Here is a 16360-nt window from a genome sequence, read left to right as displayed (position 1 = left end):
ATAGATGCTTGGTTTTTGAGGGTTCAGTTCCACACTTTGTACTGGCACAAGCAAACGAATTGCTGATCGGTCGTTGACATGACATGGCACTTGACAAAAATGGATGTGGAATCTGCATGTGGGAGCTCTTCTTTTTGCTCTATGTGGTCTCTGTACCCGTGTCGGGGCATGGACGGTTGAAGAAAGCGTCGATTGTTGTATATTTTCTCAAACGCACCCCATTTCCTCTTTGGGTGTCAACAAAATACAGGGTAAGGCAGGTAAAAGTGACCCAGAGAGCAGAGTTTCAGTATACAAAGAAACGCAATAGAGGAAAGGAACTACAGTACTAAGCTGAGTATAGCAGATCTTGAAAGTGACCACCATCATCTCTTGGCAATTTCGGGACCTGGTCGGCAAATTGAATGGTTCAAATGGCTCTGAGCACTATGGGACTTAACATCTGTGGTCATCAGTCCCCTAGAACCTAGAACTACTTAAACCTAACTAACCTAAGGACATCACACACATCCATGCCCGAGGCAGGATTCGAACCTGCGACCGTAGCAGTCGCGCGGTTCCGGACTGAGCGCCTAGAACCGCGAGACCACCGCGGCCGGCGGCAAATTGATGAAAGCGGATTGTTGGAACTGTTGCAATCTCATCCGAAATGTTCTGTTGCAGTTCTTGAGGAATGAGGGTTGTCACTACACACCTTGGACTTGAGGGCTTCCCACTCTTAAGTAACTGGGCACTGACAGGCCAGGTGACCAGCTAGGGCCGCGCCGAGACTGACCTCTGCTAACAACTGTGTCAGGCGTGAAGACTGTGTAAATGTGCTCCAAGGTTCGGCCGGCTGTACGGGCAGTTGCTCCATTCTGTTGGAAGTAAATTGTAGGTCTTTTCCTTCTGCGTTAATGCTACCACAAATTCTCGTCCAATCAAATCCGCTAGTCCGGGCCACTTTTACCACCATCATTGGACAGGGACAGAACTCTGAGAATATTCTCGTACCTGCTTTCCCCGTTGCGAACTGCCAAATCTACCCACGATGCTACGGTCCGTCCAGCCAACGGCAGCAAGTCGTTTATGGTTGGCAGCAGTGGGCGAAGGAAGCAGGCCGCTGATTGCCTCTCTTAGCTGAGGGCATGGCTGCGCAGATCAGGGTGCGTGCATGTGTGTGTGTGTGTGTGAAGCAGGGCGTGACGGAAGCTGAATTGGGCACGCACAGTGCAAAACCGCGCCCACGCGCGGTACAGCGCCTCCACAGATAACGGGGCGGCGCCCAGGCGGACAGAGTGGTTGCGAATGAAGGTTTGCCAACTCACAGGGCGCTCATCAGAGCCAGTACAAAACATCGCACCTGTCCTTGGAATATTTCCAACTTCGATTCATTCGTGTGATCTTACCAAATAAAACAAAACACTCACAATACTAGTGTTTATCTGGCAAGATAATCTTGTACGCGCTGTTTACTTTACGGAATTAACAAAAATCATACACCCGAGCTTCAGCTATTGTGAAACTTCCTGGCAGATTAAAATTGTGTGCTGGACTGAGACTCGAACTCGGGATTTTTGCCTTTCGCGGGCAAGTGCCCTACCAACTGAGCTACCCAAGTACGACTCACGAGCCGCACTCACAGTTTCAATTCTGCCAGTATCTCGTCTCCTACCTTCCAAACTCCACAGAACCTCTTCTGTCAACCTTGCAGAACTAGCATTTCTGGAAGAAGGGATATTGCGGAGACATGGCTTAGCCACAGCCTGGGGGATGTTTCCAGAATGAGATTTTTCACTCTGCAGGTGAAAGGCAAAGGTCCCGAGTTCGAGTCTCGGTCCGGCACACAGTTTTAATCTGCCAGGAAGTTTCATATTAGCGCGCACTCCGCTGCAGGGTGAAAATCTCATTCAGTTGTTGTTTTTGTAGTTATCACTCCATACGAAGCTTTAATGAAGCTCTACGCACTGGTCTGTTCCATACAAGTCTCAACTATTGCAACCTACATAAACTTTATATACTCAAGCTGTGGTCGCACTCTACAATTTTTACACTCCAGACTTCCTTCCGTTAGAAACTGTTTCTAGATGCGTGAGGATGGGTCCTATCCACTTATTGCTTCTTTTTGTCACGTTGTGTCACACACTGCGGTTACGTAAGTCGTGGGACAGCGATACGAGGTATAAAAGGACAGTGCATCGGCGGAACTGGTATTTGTTCTCAGGCACTTCAGGTGAAAAGTTCGCCGACGTGATTATGACCGTTCAATAGTAATTAATAGTCCGACATCCAAAGTTTCAAGAGTGTGCCGAGAATACAAAATTTCAAACGTTACCTCTCACCACGGACAGCAGAGTGGCCGAGGGCCTTCACTTTACGTGAGGGAGTATTTGGTTTGCGTAGCGTTGTCGGTGCTAACAGACAAACAACACCGCGTGAAAAAAATGGCTCTGAGCACTATGGGACTTAACATCTATGGTCATCAGTCCCCTAGAACTTAGAACTAGTTAAACCAAACTAAACTAAGGGCATCACACAACACCCAGTGATCACGAGGCAGAGAAAATCCCTGACCCCGCCGGGAATCGAACCCGGGAACGTGGCGCGAGAAGCGAGAACGCTACCGCACGACCACAAGCTGCGGACACACCGCGTGAAACAACCGCAGAAATCAATGTGGAACGTTCGACGAACGAATACGTTAAGACAGCGAAATTTGGCTATAATGGGCTTTTGGTGGCTTCATAACGTTGTGGGCTGTTTTGCATGGAACCGATCGTTGACTGGAAAGGGTTCTCCTTGGATACTTGGTGACCATATGCAGCCATTCGTGGACTTCATGTTCCCAAAACAACGATGGAATTCTTGTGGATGACAATGCGAGATGTCACTGGGCCACAATTTGTCGCGATTGGTTTGAAGAACTCTCTAGGCAATTTGAGCGAATGATCCTGCGATCCAGATCGCCCGACACGAATCCCATCGATCATTTATGCGACTTAATCGAGAGGTCAATTCGTGGACAAAATCCTGCACGAGCAACATTTCCGCAATTGTGGACGGCAACAGAGGCAGCATGGCTCAATATTTCTGCTGAGGACTTCCAATGACTTGTCGAGTCCTTGCCACATCGAACAGGTCGGGTAAAATGAGGTACGGCAAAATATCAGAAACAATTCCATACCTTTGGCCACATCAGTGTAAAGCGCTTTTTCTCTCTGATTCGACGCAATAGTTACCCGATCGACCCAACCAACCTGCAGCATACTTTTGTTACGTCTAAACTCCATCCGAACGAGTCTCGGAAGACCCAACGGTCATGACCGACAAACGCGTCACCCTCATCCCAGAGGCGTCATTGGAAGAGGAAGTGGAGGGGCGCGATGTCAGCACACCGCCCTCCCGGCCGTTGTCAGTTTTCGTGACGGGAGCCGCTACTTCTCAGTCAGGTAGCTCCTCAGTTGGCCTCATAGTGTCAGAGTGCACCCCGCTTGCCAACAGCGCTCGGCAGCCTGGACGGTGATCCACCAAAGTATTAGCCAAGCCCGACAGCGCTTAACTTCGGTGAACTGAAGGGAATCGGTGTGACCACTGTGGCAAGGCCGTTGGCTTCTTTTGTAGTCCCACAGTCAAAAACAAAACCTATTCCCCTCTTGAAACTTCCTGGCAGATTAAAACTGTGTGCCCGACCAAGACTCGAACTCGGCACCTTTGCCTTTCGCGGGCAAGTGCTCTACCAACTGAGCTACCGAAGCACGACTCTGGCCCGGTACTCACAGCTTTACTTCTGCCAGTACCTCGTCTCCTACCTTCCAAACTTAACAGAAGCTCTCCAGCGAAAGGCAAAGGTCCCGAGTTCGACTCTCGGTCGGGCACACAGTTTTAATCTGCCAGGAAGTTTCATATCAGCGCACACTCCGCTGCAGAGTGAAAATCTCATTCTATTCCCCTCTTGTTTGCAGTATTTATCGTCCAGGTTTCACTTCCTTACAATATTGCACTCCATGTAATTCGGAAAATACTTCCAAATACTTACTTTTTATTCAATATAAACAAATTTTTCTTTTTCAGAAACGATTTTCATGGTATTGCCACCCTGAACTTTACATCCTCTCTATTTCTCCGTTTTCAGTTAGTTTTCTGGCCAAATACTACTTTTAGCGCCAAACTTCATAATCTAGTCCATCCAACACTTTAGTTAATTCGATTATACTTCATTACCTTTATTTTACTTTTAATTACGAAACCTCTTTTGAAAACAAGGTTCATTCGTCATCCATCAAATACAAGGAAAGTCAATAAATAAGTCGCAAACGCCGGAATACAGCGTATGGTTTTAAATTTCACGGCTACGCGTATCTAGCTGGTGGCAGCACATGTCGCTTGGAAGGTATCCCGTACAAAGTATTCCGCGGTCAATGATTAATGGATCTGAAGTCAGACCTAGTCCAACGCGCTGCTTCCCGAGCGGGAAAGGCGTGCCGGTTCCCGGCATGAATCCGCCCGGCGGCTTAGTGTCGTGGTCCGGTGTGCCGACCAGCCTGTGGATGGTTTTATGGCGGTTTTCCACCTGCCTCGCCTAATGTGGGCTGGTTCCTCTTATTCTGCCCCAGTTACACTATGTCGGCGATTGCTGCACAAATTCTCTCCATGTACGCGTACACCATAATTGCTCTACCACGTAACCACTGAGGTTACACTCGTCTAGAATGACTGGGGCCCGAACCGCACAGTAACCCTTTGTTCGGTGTGGGGCGGCAGTGGGGTGGGTGGACTGCTGTAGCCTGTTGCTGGGCTGTGAACCACTGACGGCTACAGCGGGACGAAGCCTCTCCGTCGTTTCTACGTTCCCTATTTAAATACACAATACAGAATACAGAGCTAGATTGCAGGCCTGCTACGAGTTTGTACCCAACTACAACACTACAATTTTTGTGAGCCGATGGACTATTGACAGAGCACGTGGATAGCAAAATTCGTCCCGTACATGGTTAGCACTGTGCTTAATGGAAATTTTTGTTCGAATGGATACAGGAAAGAAAGAAAGAAAGAAACAAGGAGTGTCGTGTCCTGGCCGCCATGGTTACCCAGTGATGGCACATTGCTTCCCTTTGTAGCGACACTTCGCTGCCTCCAAGGACGCACGCTCTTGTGGGTGGAAGCCCGTATCTCGTGGTCGTGCGGTAGCGTTCTCGCTTCCCACGCCTGGGTTCCCGCTTTCGATTCCCGGCGGGGTCAGGGATTTTCTCTGTCTCGTGATGGCTGGGTGTTGTGTGATGTCCTTAGGTTAGTTAGGTTTAAGTAGTTCTAAGTTCTAGGGGACTGATGACCTCAGATGTTAAGTCCCATAGTGCTCAGAGCCATTTGAACCATTTTGTGGCTGGAAGCACTTTAAGGAAACAAATTTGTTTTATCCCGAGAGGTCATTCGTTAAATGCGAACGCTGCCAAAATACTTTAGGGTTTTAACGCTTTGTCCAGTGGCGGGATTAGTGTTTAAATTTGCAAGGGGAGTCTGCTGAAACGCAAAATAAATTTCAGGCTGGTGCACGTGGCTCTGAGGTCTCTATGCCGGTTTTTTTTTTTTTTGTTGTTGACTCATCAATTTTACGTCTCTTGCAGATTTACAATGTCGTTGGCAAACTTTAAAAACTTTATATCTTCTCCCAGAACAAAACGTAAGAAACCATCCCAAAAAGAGCATTTACTAATAGAAACATGTAAAAGTGTTATTCCATGTAAGGTATTTTTTGATATTCGACAGATAAATGTTCAGTCATGTTGAGACGAGTACAAAAAGGTTTAAAACTGTTATGGAGGAACGAGGGAGATTAAAAGAAATCAAAGACTGGCTATCCAGAATCAGTGAAAAGTGAAGAAAAGGGGAAACAATAATTTCATTTTTTGATGTGCCACTTAATGGGGAAAATCGAAAGAAAAGCAGACGAGATTGGAAATTACTCAGTAACATAACTTCTGTAACACGTAAAATATGCTATAGGATATCCATTCGGAGGACGTACGGTCAAATAAGGCAGATGAAATAGATAACATTCCATCAGAATTTCTGAAATCATTGGGGGAAGTGGCAACAAAACGACTATTCACGTTGGTCTGTAGAATATATGAGTCTGGCGATATACCATCTGACTTTCGGAAAAGCATCATCCACACAATTCCGAAGACGGCAAGAGCTGACAAGTGCGAGAATTATCGCACAATCAGCTTAACAGCTCATGCATCGAAGCTGCTTACAAGATTAATATACAGAAGAATGGAAAAGAAAATTGAGAATGCGCTAGGTGACGATCAGTTTGGCTTTATGAAAAGTAAAGGGACGAGAGAGGCAATTCTGACGTTACGGCTAATAATGGAAGCAAGGCTAAAGAAAAATCAAGACACTTTCATAGGATTTGTCGACCTGGAAAAAGCGTTCGACAATATAAAATGGTGCAAGCTGTTCGAGATTCTGAAAAAAGTAGGGGTAAGCTATAGGGAGAGACGGGTCATATACAATATGTACAACAACCAAGAGGGAATAATAAGAGTGGACGATCAAGAACGAAGTGCTCGTATTAAGAAGGGTGTAAGACAAGGCTGTAGCCTTTCGCCCCTACTCTTCAATCTGTACATCGAGGAAGCAATGATGGAAATAAAAGAAAGGTTCAGGAGTGGAATTAAAATACAAGGTGAAAGGATATCAATGATACGATTTGCTGATGACATTGCTATCCTGAGTGAAAGTGAAGAAGAATTAAATGATCTGCTGAACGGAATGAACAGTCTAATGAGTACACGGTATGGTGTGAGAGTAAATCGGAGAAAGACGAAGGTAATGAGAAGTAGTAGAAATGAGAACAGCGAGAAACTTAACATCGGAATTGATGGTCACGAAGTCAATGAAGTTAAGGAATTCTGCTACCTAGGCAGTAAAATAACCAATGACGGACGGAGCAAGGAGGACATCAAAAGCAAGAGAAGTCTACTAATATCAAATACCGGTCTTAATTTGAGGAAGAAATTTCTGAGGATGTACGTCTGGAGTACAGCATTGTATGGTAGTGAAACATGGACTGTGGGAAAACCGGAACAGAAGAGAATCGAAGCATTTGAGATGTGGTGCTGTAGACGAATGTTGAAAATTACGTGGACTGATAAGGTAAGGAACGAGGAGGTTCTACGCAGAATCGGAGAGAAAAGGAATATGTGGAAAACACTGATAAGGAGAAGGGACAGGATGATAGGACATCTGCTAAGACATGAAGGAATGACTTCCATGGTACTAGAGGGAGCTGTAGGAGGCAAAAACTGTAGAGGAAGACAGAGATTGGAATACGTCAAGCAAATAATTGAGGACGTAGGTTGCAAGTGCTACTCTGAGATGAAGAGGTTAACACAGGAAAGGAATTCATGGCGGGCCGCATCAAACCAGTCAGTAGACTGATGACCAGAAAAAAAAAAAAATCCATTCGTGTCGGCGACTGCACTGTAAGTTTCTATGCTTCCAGCTAGGAGAGAGGATCAGAAGTTGTTGTATGCTTTAGCCTTTCGTACAGGCGATGAGCTGTTGAGTAACTGAAGCGAAGGCTGACGTGGGTGGGTCCTAAAATACGGCCACGCCTCGAGGACACGTACTTTACGACGCTTTATGGAGGCAACGGGCTGAGCTCTGCCCCCGCAATCTGGGATTAAATCGGCCGCTGCGGAGAGACTAACGCCGGCTGATACTAAATCGATGGCGGCGAGTGCGGTGCGGTGTGAAATGAGGAGAGCAGGCGCACAGTAATAACACGGGCCGTCACCCCGCCACGCCGCGGGATTAACGAGCCTCCAGTTTAAAGAGGCGCCGCTTCACGTGCCGGTGGGCGCCTGTGTAGGGCAGTGCAAAGTGGAAACGCCCCCGCATGTGGGGGCGGCTGTCGGAATCTGTTCAACACACTCTTGGTGGCTTATAATGTTCGGTTACTGACGCTAGTTTGCAACGCAAACATTTAAAAGAAGATCAGGGCCTGGTTATTATTGTGCGGCGCTCCTGCACTCAGTAAACATCAACAGCCATGTACACAATAGTCAGATGGCTACAGTCTTACTGAAGAGCGAGAAGTGTTCTTAGTGGGGGTTCGAGCCATGTAATAGCCGAACGATGTAACACAGAAAACATTGCGTCCGTATTCGGGAGGACCTTGGTTCTAATGTCCTTAGGGCAGGGCCGGCCAGATATTCTGCGCGCGTGCGGTGCTCCTGCACATGTGCAACTTCCGGGCCACAGCGTGCACGCCGCAGCCGTCAGCGTGCATGTAGTGCATGTTTCTGCGCACAGATGTCGCTTTATCCACTTGCTGGGATACTCTGTACCGGAGCATTCTTGTGCTCTTTCCACAGCTTGCAAGCCAACCATGGGAAGGTATTTCGCGTATTAAACATTTAAAATACTGCCACAGTCAACTCATTGAGACGTCTACTTTTATGTTAACAGTTTACACCCGTAAGACAAGTAATACAGTTAACAACCGTGTTTTTTTTATTAAGATAGCTTGACTGACGGCACGTAAATACGAGTAATGTTTTTGATCTAGTATTTAAGAAAGAGAGCACTTAGCGACTTCCAACGAACCTTATTCATGATTTCAAATAACATTAAACTAATGCAAGGTTTCCTATAACTAATTCTCGGTGCTCTCAGTTACACCCACATAATTTCTGTCTCACTGACCTCTGAACAGAATGATAACCGCAGACCTCTCGATGATAACCTGTTATTTCAATACCATTATTGCTATATCTTTCATCAGCTCCGTCTGAAATCTGCATAATAACCGACAATTAGATGAATGTTACGTTTTATCGACTTCAGCTGAGCGTAGCCCTTCACACATTAAAAAGAACCGTAAATGTAAGTATACATTGGAACAATAGGTTTAATGACCAACTTTCCTGATAATAATGTAACATGGAGCAGAATGAGGCAATAATGCTCAGTTAGTAAACAATAATTTTTAATTATGAAAGGAATAAATCCAAACACGTTTATCTCTGGTCATGAGAAATGATAATCGAGTTGATGTGTCTCATCCATTTTCTTAAGGACACTTAATTTTGCTTGCCGTTCTTCACTCTTGAGTACACTACACTCGTCTTTGTGATATGTATTGTAGTGTCTTTCAATTGAAAACTTACCCTGGCCGCCTATTATTGGGCGGCATAGCAAACACTGTGAGTTTTCACCAACGGCTACAAAAAAGAATTGCAGTTCTCAGTCATTTTTAAACGACTGAGAACATAGATCTCCCGTCCTTTGCTTTTTCACAGTACCTGCCATTTCTCAGTACTTCTCTGTTAAGGTTACAGTTACCAGGGGTAAACGAGACTGGGTATGTTGCGCTCTTGCTTGCACCACATAAACAGGGAAGTGGAGCCGCCGCCGTTCATTTAGGACACACGTCTAATAACAGATGTCGCGGTCGCTCGCTGTCGCACACGTGCGCACATGTGCACTTCCGCACGTCTGCACACTGTGGAACATTTGGCCGGCCCTGCCTTAGGGTCATCGGGATTTAAATTTTCCGTGATATCCCTAAATCTGTCTTGTCCATATCCGAGCTTATCTTCCATCTCTAATGACCCTTTCATCGATGGGACGTTAGACTAAGTTTCATCTTCATTTGCCTGTTCACTGACGAGCTAAAATATTACGACCACCTGCATAATAGTTCGTTGGGCCATCTTTGTAGCCCGATGTACCGTCGGTTCTGCATATCAGTAATACTAAAGCTTATTGGAAGGTTTGTGGAACTGTGCGGCACCAGGCGTCTACGCCTGGATGGAGGAGGTTGGCGTGCCAGGATAATCTGTGCAGGTGTGTGAATGACTGTGCCGAGGTTGCTTTGCGGCTAACGCACCTTCCTAGAAAGGAGACGACACGGGTTTTATTTCTGGCCTTGATTCAAATTTTCACTCGTCACTTCAGTCTGTATACACTATGTGATCAGAAGTATCCGGACGCCTGGCTGAAAATGACCTACCAGTTCAAGGTGCCCTCATCGGTAACGCTGGAACTCAGTATGGGGTTTCCCACCCTTAGCACCGGTGACAGCTTAGCCCGGGCTTAGCACCGATGACAGCTTCCACTCTCGCAGGCATACGTTCAATCAGGCGCTGCAAAGTTTCTTTGGGGAATGGCAGACCATTCCTCACGGAGTGCTCCACTGAGGAGAAGTATCGATGTCGGTCGGTAAGGCTTGGCACGTAGTCGGCGTTCCAAAACATCCCAAAGGTGTCCTACAGTATTCAGATCAGGTCTCTGCGCAGGCCAGTACATTACAGGGATGTTATTCTCGTGTAACCACTGTTGTTGTTGTGGTCTTCAGTCCTGAGACTGGTTTGATGCAGCTCTCCATGCTACTCTATCCTGTGCAAGCTTCTTCATCTCCCAGTACCTACTGCAACCTACATCCTTCTGAATCTGCTTAGTGTATTCATCTCTTGGTCTCCCTCTACGATTTTTACCCTCCACGCTGCCCTCCAATACTAAATTGGTGATCCCTTGATGCCTACCAACCGATCCCTTCTTCTGGTCAAGCTGTGCCACAAACTTCTCTTCTCCTCAATCCTTTTCAATACTTCCTCATTAGTTATGTGATCTACCCATCTAATCTTCAACATTCTTCTGTAGCACCACAGTTCGAAAGCTTCTATTCTCTTCTTGTCCAAACTAGTTATCGTCCATGTTTCACTTGCATACATGGCTACACTCCATACAAATACTTTCAGAAATGACTTCCTGACACTTAAATCTATACTCGATGTTAACAAATTTCTCTTTTTCAGAAATGCTTTCCTTGCCATTGCCAGTCTACATTTTATATCCTCTCTACTTCGACTATCATCAGTTATTTTGCTCCACAAATAGCAAAACTCCTTTACTACTTTAAGTGTCTCATTTCCTAATCTAATTCCCTCAGCATCACCAGACTTAATTCGACTACATTCCATTATCCTCGTTTTGCTTTTGTTGATATTCATCTTATATCCTCCTTTCAAGACGCTATCCATTCCATTCAACTGCTCTTCCAAGTCCTTTGCTGTCTCTGACAGAATTACAATGTCATCGGCAAACCTTAAAGTTTTTATTTCTTCTCCTTGGATTTTAATACCTACTCCGAATTTTTCTTTTGTTTCCTTTACTGCTTGCTCAATATACAGATTGAATAACATCGGGGAGAGGCTACAACCCTGTCTTACTCCCTTCCCTACAACTGCTTCCCTTTCATGTCCCTCGACTCTTATAACTGCCATCTGGTTTCCGTACAAATTGTAAATAGCCTTTCGCTCCCTGTATTTTACCCCTGCCACCTTTAGGATTTGAAAGAGAGTATTCCAGTCAACATTGTCAAAAGCTTTCTCTAAGTCTACAAATGCTAGAAACGTAGGTTTGCCTTTCCTTAATCTTTCTTCTAAGATAAGTCGTAAGGTCAGTATTGCCTCACGAGTTCCAGTATTTCTACGGAATCCAAACTGATCTTCCCCAAGGTCGGCTCCTACCAGTTTTTCCATTCGTCTGTAAAGAATTCGTGTTAGTATTTTGCAGCTGTGGCTTATTAAACTGATTGTTCGGTAATTTTCACATCTGTCAACACCTGCTTTCTTTGGGATTGGGATTATTATATTCTTCTTGAAGTCTGAGGGTATTTCGCCTGTCTCATACATCTTGCTCACCAGATGGTAGAGTTTTGTCAGGACTGGCTCTCCCAAGGCCGTCAGTAGTTCCAATGGAATGTTGTCTACTCCGGCGGCCTCGTTTCGACTCAGGTCTTTCAGTGCTCTGTCAAACTCCTCACGCAGCATCATATCTCCCATTTCATCTTCATCTACATCCTCTTCCATTTCCATAATATTGTCCTCAAGTACATCAAGTGCATCATAGTGTGACCACTATGAACAGGTAAAAATGTCGTGTAACTAGGGCCTCCCGTCGGGTAGACAGTTCGCCGGATGCAAGTCTTTCGATTTGACGCCACTTCGGCGACTTGCGCATCGATGTGGATGAGATGATTAGGAAAACACAACACCCACTCCCTGAGCGGAGATAATCTCCGACCCAGCCGGGAATCGAACCCGGGCCCTTTGGATTGATAATCTGTCGCGCTGACCACTTTTTTTATCGTTTTGTTCGTTGTTGATCGTTGTGTTTGGTCGTTGCGCACGTCACATGGCATCCGGTCAAGTTCGTTTCTTGATCCTTCCACTCAGTTTTTTATTACAGCGGCCAAACAGCTCTCTGACAGAACACGCTGAGCTACCGTACGAGCTTCACTCAGCTACCAGGGGCGGACACTATGAACAGGTGTTCGATCGCATTGAAACCTGCGATCGCCATATCCGAATTGCTCTTCAACAGTGTGGGAAGCAAGAAGGTGCATAAAACATCAATGTAGGCCTGTGCTGTGATAGTGCTTCGCAATACAAAAAGAGGTGCAAGCCCCCTCCATGAAAAACACGACCATACCATAACACCGCCGCCTCCAAATTTTACTGTTGGCACTACACGCGTTGGCAGATGATGTTCACCTGTAATTCGCCATACCCGCACCATGCCATCGGATCGCCACATTGCGTACCCTGATTCGTCACTCCACACAACGTTTTTCAATTGTTCAATCGTCCAATGTTTAGGCTCCTTACATCAAGCGAGGCGTCGTTTGGCATTTACCGGCGTGATGTGTGGCTTATGAGCAGCCGCTCGACCATGAAATCTAACATTGCTCACCTCCCGCCTAACTGTGATAGTACTTGCAGTGGATTCTGATGCAGTTTGGAATTCCTGTGTGACGGTCTGGATAGATGTCTGCCTATTACACATTACGACCCTCTTCAGTTGTCGGCGGTTTCTGTCAGTCCAACATACGAGGTCGGCCTGCACGCTTTTGTACTGTACAAGTCCCTTCACGTTTCCACTTCACTATCACATGGGAAACAATGGACCTGGGATGTTAACGGGTGTGAAAATATCGCGTACAGACGTATGACACAAGTGACATCCATTCACCTTACCACGTTCAAAGTCCGTGAGTTCTGCGGAGCGCCCCATTCTGCTCTCTCACGATGTCTAATGACTGTTGAGGTCGCTGATATGGAGTACCTGGCAGTAGTCGGCAGCACTACAAACCTAATATGAAAAACGTATGTTTTTGGGGGTGTCCGGATACTTTTGATAAGAGTGTACACGAGGTCATATCTGTATGAGACCAGTAAAGGCTCTGAAACTGTGTCATTTATGCATCCAGGAGAATTACACCCTGGTTTAGCCTGATTTTAATATTTCTCATAACTGCTCTGCTACACAGCACGTCCCGTAAGCCAGAAACATGGTCTATCTGGCTGTGCAATCCATACCTAAATCTCAATTTACATTATATTCAGCTTGGGAAAAAATGATTCTCAAATATATAAGTATGCCTGTTCTCTTAAAACTTACTTCATCAGGTGTCAATGGATTACCATCATTGGGTACCTTTCTCACGACAATTCACTCAAGTTTTCTTCTCATTAATTGTAAACCTGCTTTGCTTGCAATATATCTGTAAGAACTTTTCATTAGCTGCCGGTATCTTTCGCTTCCATACTGAAGTCTTATGAGACGAATATAGTTAAACCGTATAAAACGTCAAATATTGCATCTAGAACTGAAATATCATTTATGTATCCTATAAAATATCCATACATCATCAGTGAATTACTAAGAAACAAGTCAGGTTTAAAATAGTCCGCTGAGAGAGAGTTCATTAGGTAAACAAAATATTGGAGTAGATATACGACTGACGTTAGATGATAAATATCCATCCACCGCACAAGACTGTTTATCATTGAAAACGGTTTCTACAAATTTATTGAACTGACAAACTACCATTTGTCCATCCATTGCAGAAGAGAATATACCGTTTGTTGCGTCGTGCGAACTAGGTCAGCCAGAGGCGTCAAATACTTCAAAAAACCAATTTCCCAGACACCCGATTGTGGATGTGGCCTTGTTCGTTGTCATAAATTAGAGGCAAGTCGTTGCGTTGAAAAGAGGTGTTGAGTGGCTTTCGTTTTCAAACGCTGGTTCTCAGTAATAAATTCAGCCTTAACCGCAGTGCGGTCAACTGGCGCGTTGCACACTGATTTAAATTCTTCTAAGCCAATATTTTAAACATAGCTGCACAACAGCAACGGTTTCACGTAATAAAATTATAAACAGCCGACCAGTTGCAATGGATAAAGAAATTCCTTACCTAGGTTTCGACAAATATAAATTTGTCTTCTTCAGAATGTAGCAATTTTACATTAGTAAGGACTAATGTACCATCGCCGTTTTTACAATTGTCGGCATAGATCCATGTGTCAAAAATAGTCGGTTGTGAGCTCTGCAAGATCCATGAGTTATTTTGTATTTACGTGACAAACCCTAATTCTAGGGCTATATTTTATTTTTGACACATGGATCTATGCCGACAATTGTAAAAACGGCGATGGTACATTAGTCCTTACTAATGTAAAATTGCTGCCTTCTGAAGAAGACATATTTATATTTGTCGAAACCTAGGTAAAAAATTTCTTTATCCATTGCAACTGGTCGGCTGTTTATAATTTTATCTTCTAAGCCAGTTCTGGCATAACAATAACCAGCATTTCATAGCTTGGTCTTGAAAAATACAAACAGCTAGTTAAATTGAATGTCGGTCTGAATACGACCACATTAAATCTACTTGTCAGCAGAGTATTTCACCATTCAAGGAATTTGTTCGCCTTCCTTTCAGATACACATTCCCCACTGCGCTGCTTCGCTCTGTGTAAGTAGGGGAAAACTGTGTTAGAAATGTTATAAAAAATTGAAGGAACTACTAAAAGAAAAACAAAATCCCTGACCATGATCTTTAAGGATCATCGGTGACAATAGTACTCTTAGCTAAGACAAGTGCCATCACCTTGCGAGAACAATGGAGAATTCCCGGTCGTCATCGTCTCTTGGAAGGTCGCGCGTCCTCGCGTAAACCTATCAGATGATAATCGCCACTCTATAACATTCATCTTACAACAAATCTTCTTCTTCGCTACTACAGCCCTTGGTGGGCCTTGGCCTCCTCAACAATCTCCCTCCATATCTCTCTCTTCTCAGCTTTTTTCTTTCATCCACGAATCCCCATCTTGGCATGTTCAGCCAGCACATTGTCCATCCACCATGCTTTTGGTCTGTCCTTCCTTCTGGTGGAATACAGTCTGGCATTCATTACTCGTTTGGGCAATCTTTCTTCCGTCATCCTCTCCATATTTCCTAACCAACGTATTCTCTGAGATTTGATAAACGTCACTATAACTTTCCCTTGTATAAGTTCTTGTATTTCATGGTTGTATCTCACTCTCCAACCCTTTGCCTCTCTCAGAGGCCCATAGATTTTCCCCTAAGGCTGTTACTTCTGTCATTGTCCACGTTTCTGATCCGCATGTGGCAACAGATCGCACAAGGGAATAGTATACTCTCAATTTACACTACTGGCCATTAAAATTGCTACACCAAGAAGAAATGCAGATGATAAACGCGGATTCATTGGACAAATATATTATACTAGAACTGACATGCGATTACATTTTCACGCAATTTGGATGCATAGATCCTGAGAAATCAGTACCCAGAACAGTCACCTTTGGCCGTAATAACGGCCTTCATACGCCTGGCCATTGAGTCAAACAGAGCTTGGATGGCGTGTACAGGTACAGCTGCCCATGCAGCTTCAACACGATGCCACAGTTCATCAAGAGTAGTGACTAGTTGCTCGGCCACCATTGACCAGCCGTTTTCAATTAGTGAGAGATCTGGAGAATGTGCTGGCCAGGGCAGCAGTCGAACAATTTCTGTGTCCGGAAAGGCCCGTACAGGATCTGCAACATGCGATCTGCATTATCCTGCTGAAATGTAGGGTTTCTCAGGGATCGAATGAAGGGTAGAGCCACGGGTCGTAACACATCTGAAATGTAACGTCCACTGCTCAAACTGCCGTCAATGCGACCAAGAGGTGATAGAGACGTGTAACCAATGGCACCCCATACCATCACGCCGGGTGATACGCCAGTATGGCGATGACGGACACACGCTTCCAATGTGTGTTCACCGCGATGTCACCAAACACGGATGCGACCATCATGACGCTGTAAACAGAACATGGATTCATCCGAATAACTGACATTTTGCCATTTGTGCAGCCAGGTTCGTCGTTGAGTACACCATCGCAGGCGCTCCTGTCTGTGATGCAGCGTCAAAGGTAACCGCAGCCATGGTCGCCGAGCTAATAGTCCATGCTGCTGCAAACGTCGCCGAACTGTTCGTGCAGATGGCTTTTGTCTTACAA

The sequence above is a fragment of the Schistocerca piceifrons genome, chromosome 1 (genome assembly GCF_021461385.2).
Source record: "Schistocerca piceifrons isolate TAMUIC-IGC-003096 chromosome 1, iqSchPice1.1, whole genome shotgun sequence".
Classification (NCBI taxonomy): Eukaryota; Metazoa; Arthropoda; class Insecta; order Orthoptera; family Acrididae; genus Schistocerca; species Schistocerca piceifrons.
This window is presented reverse-complemented; position numbering follows the sequence as displayed.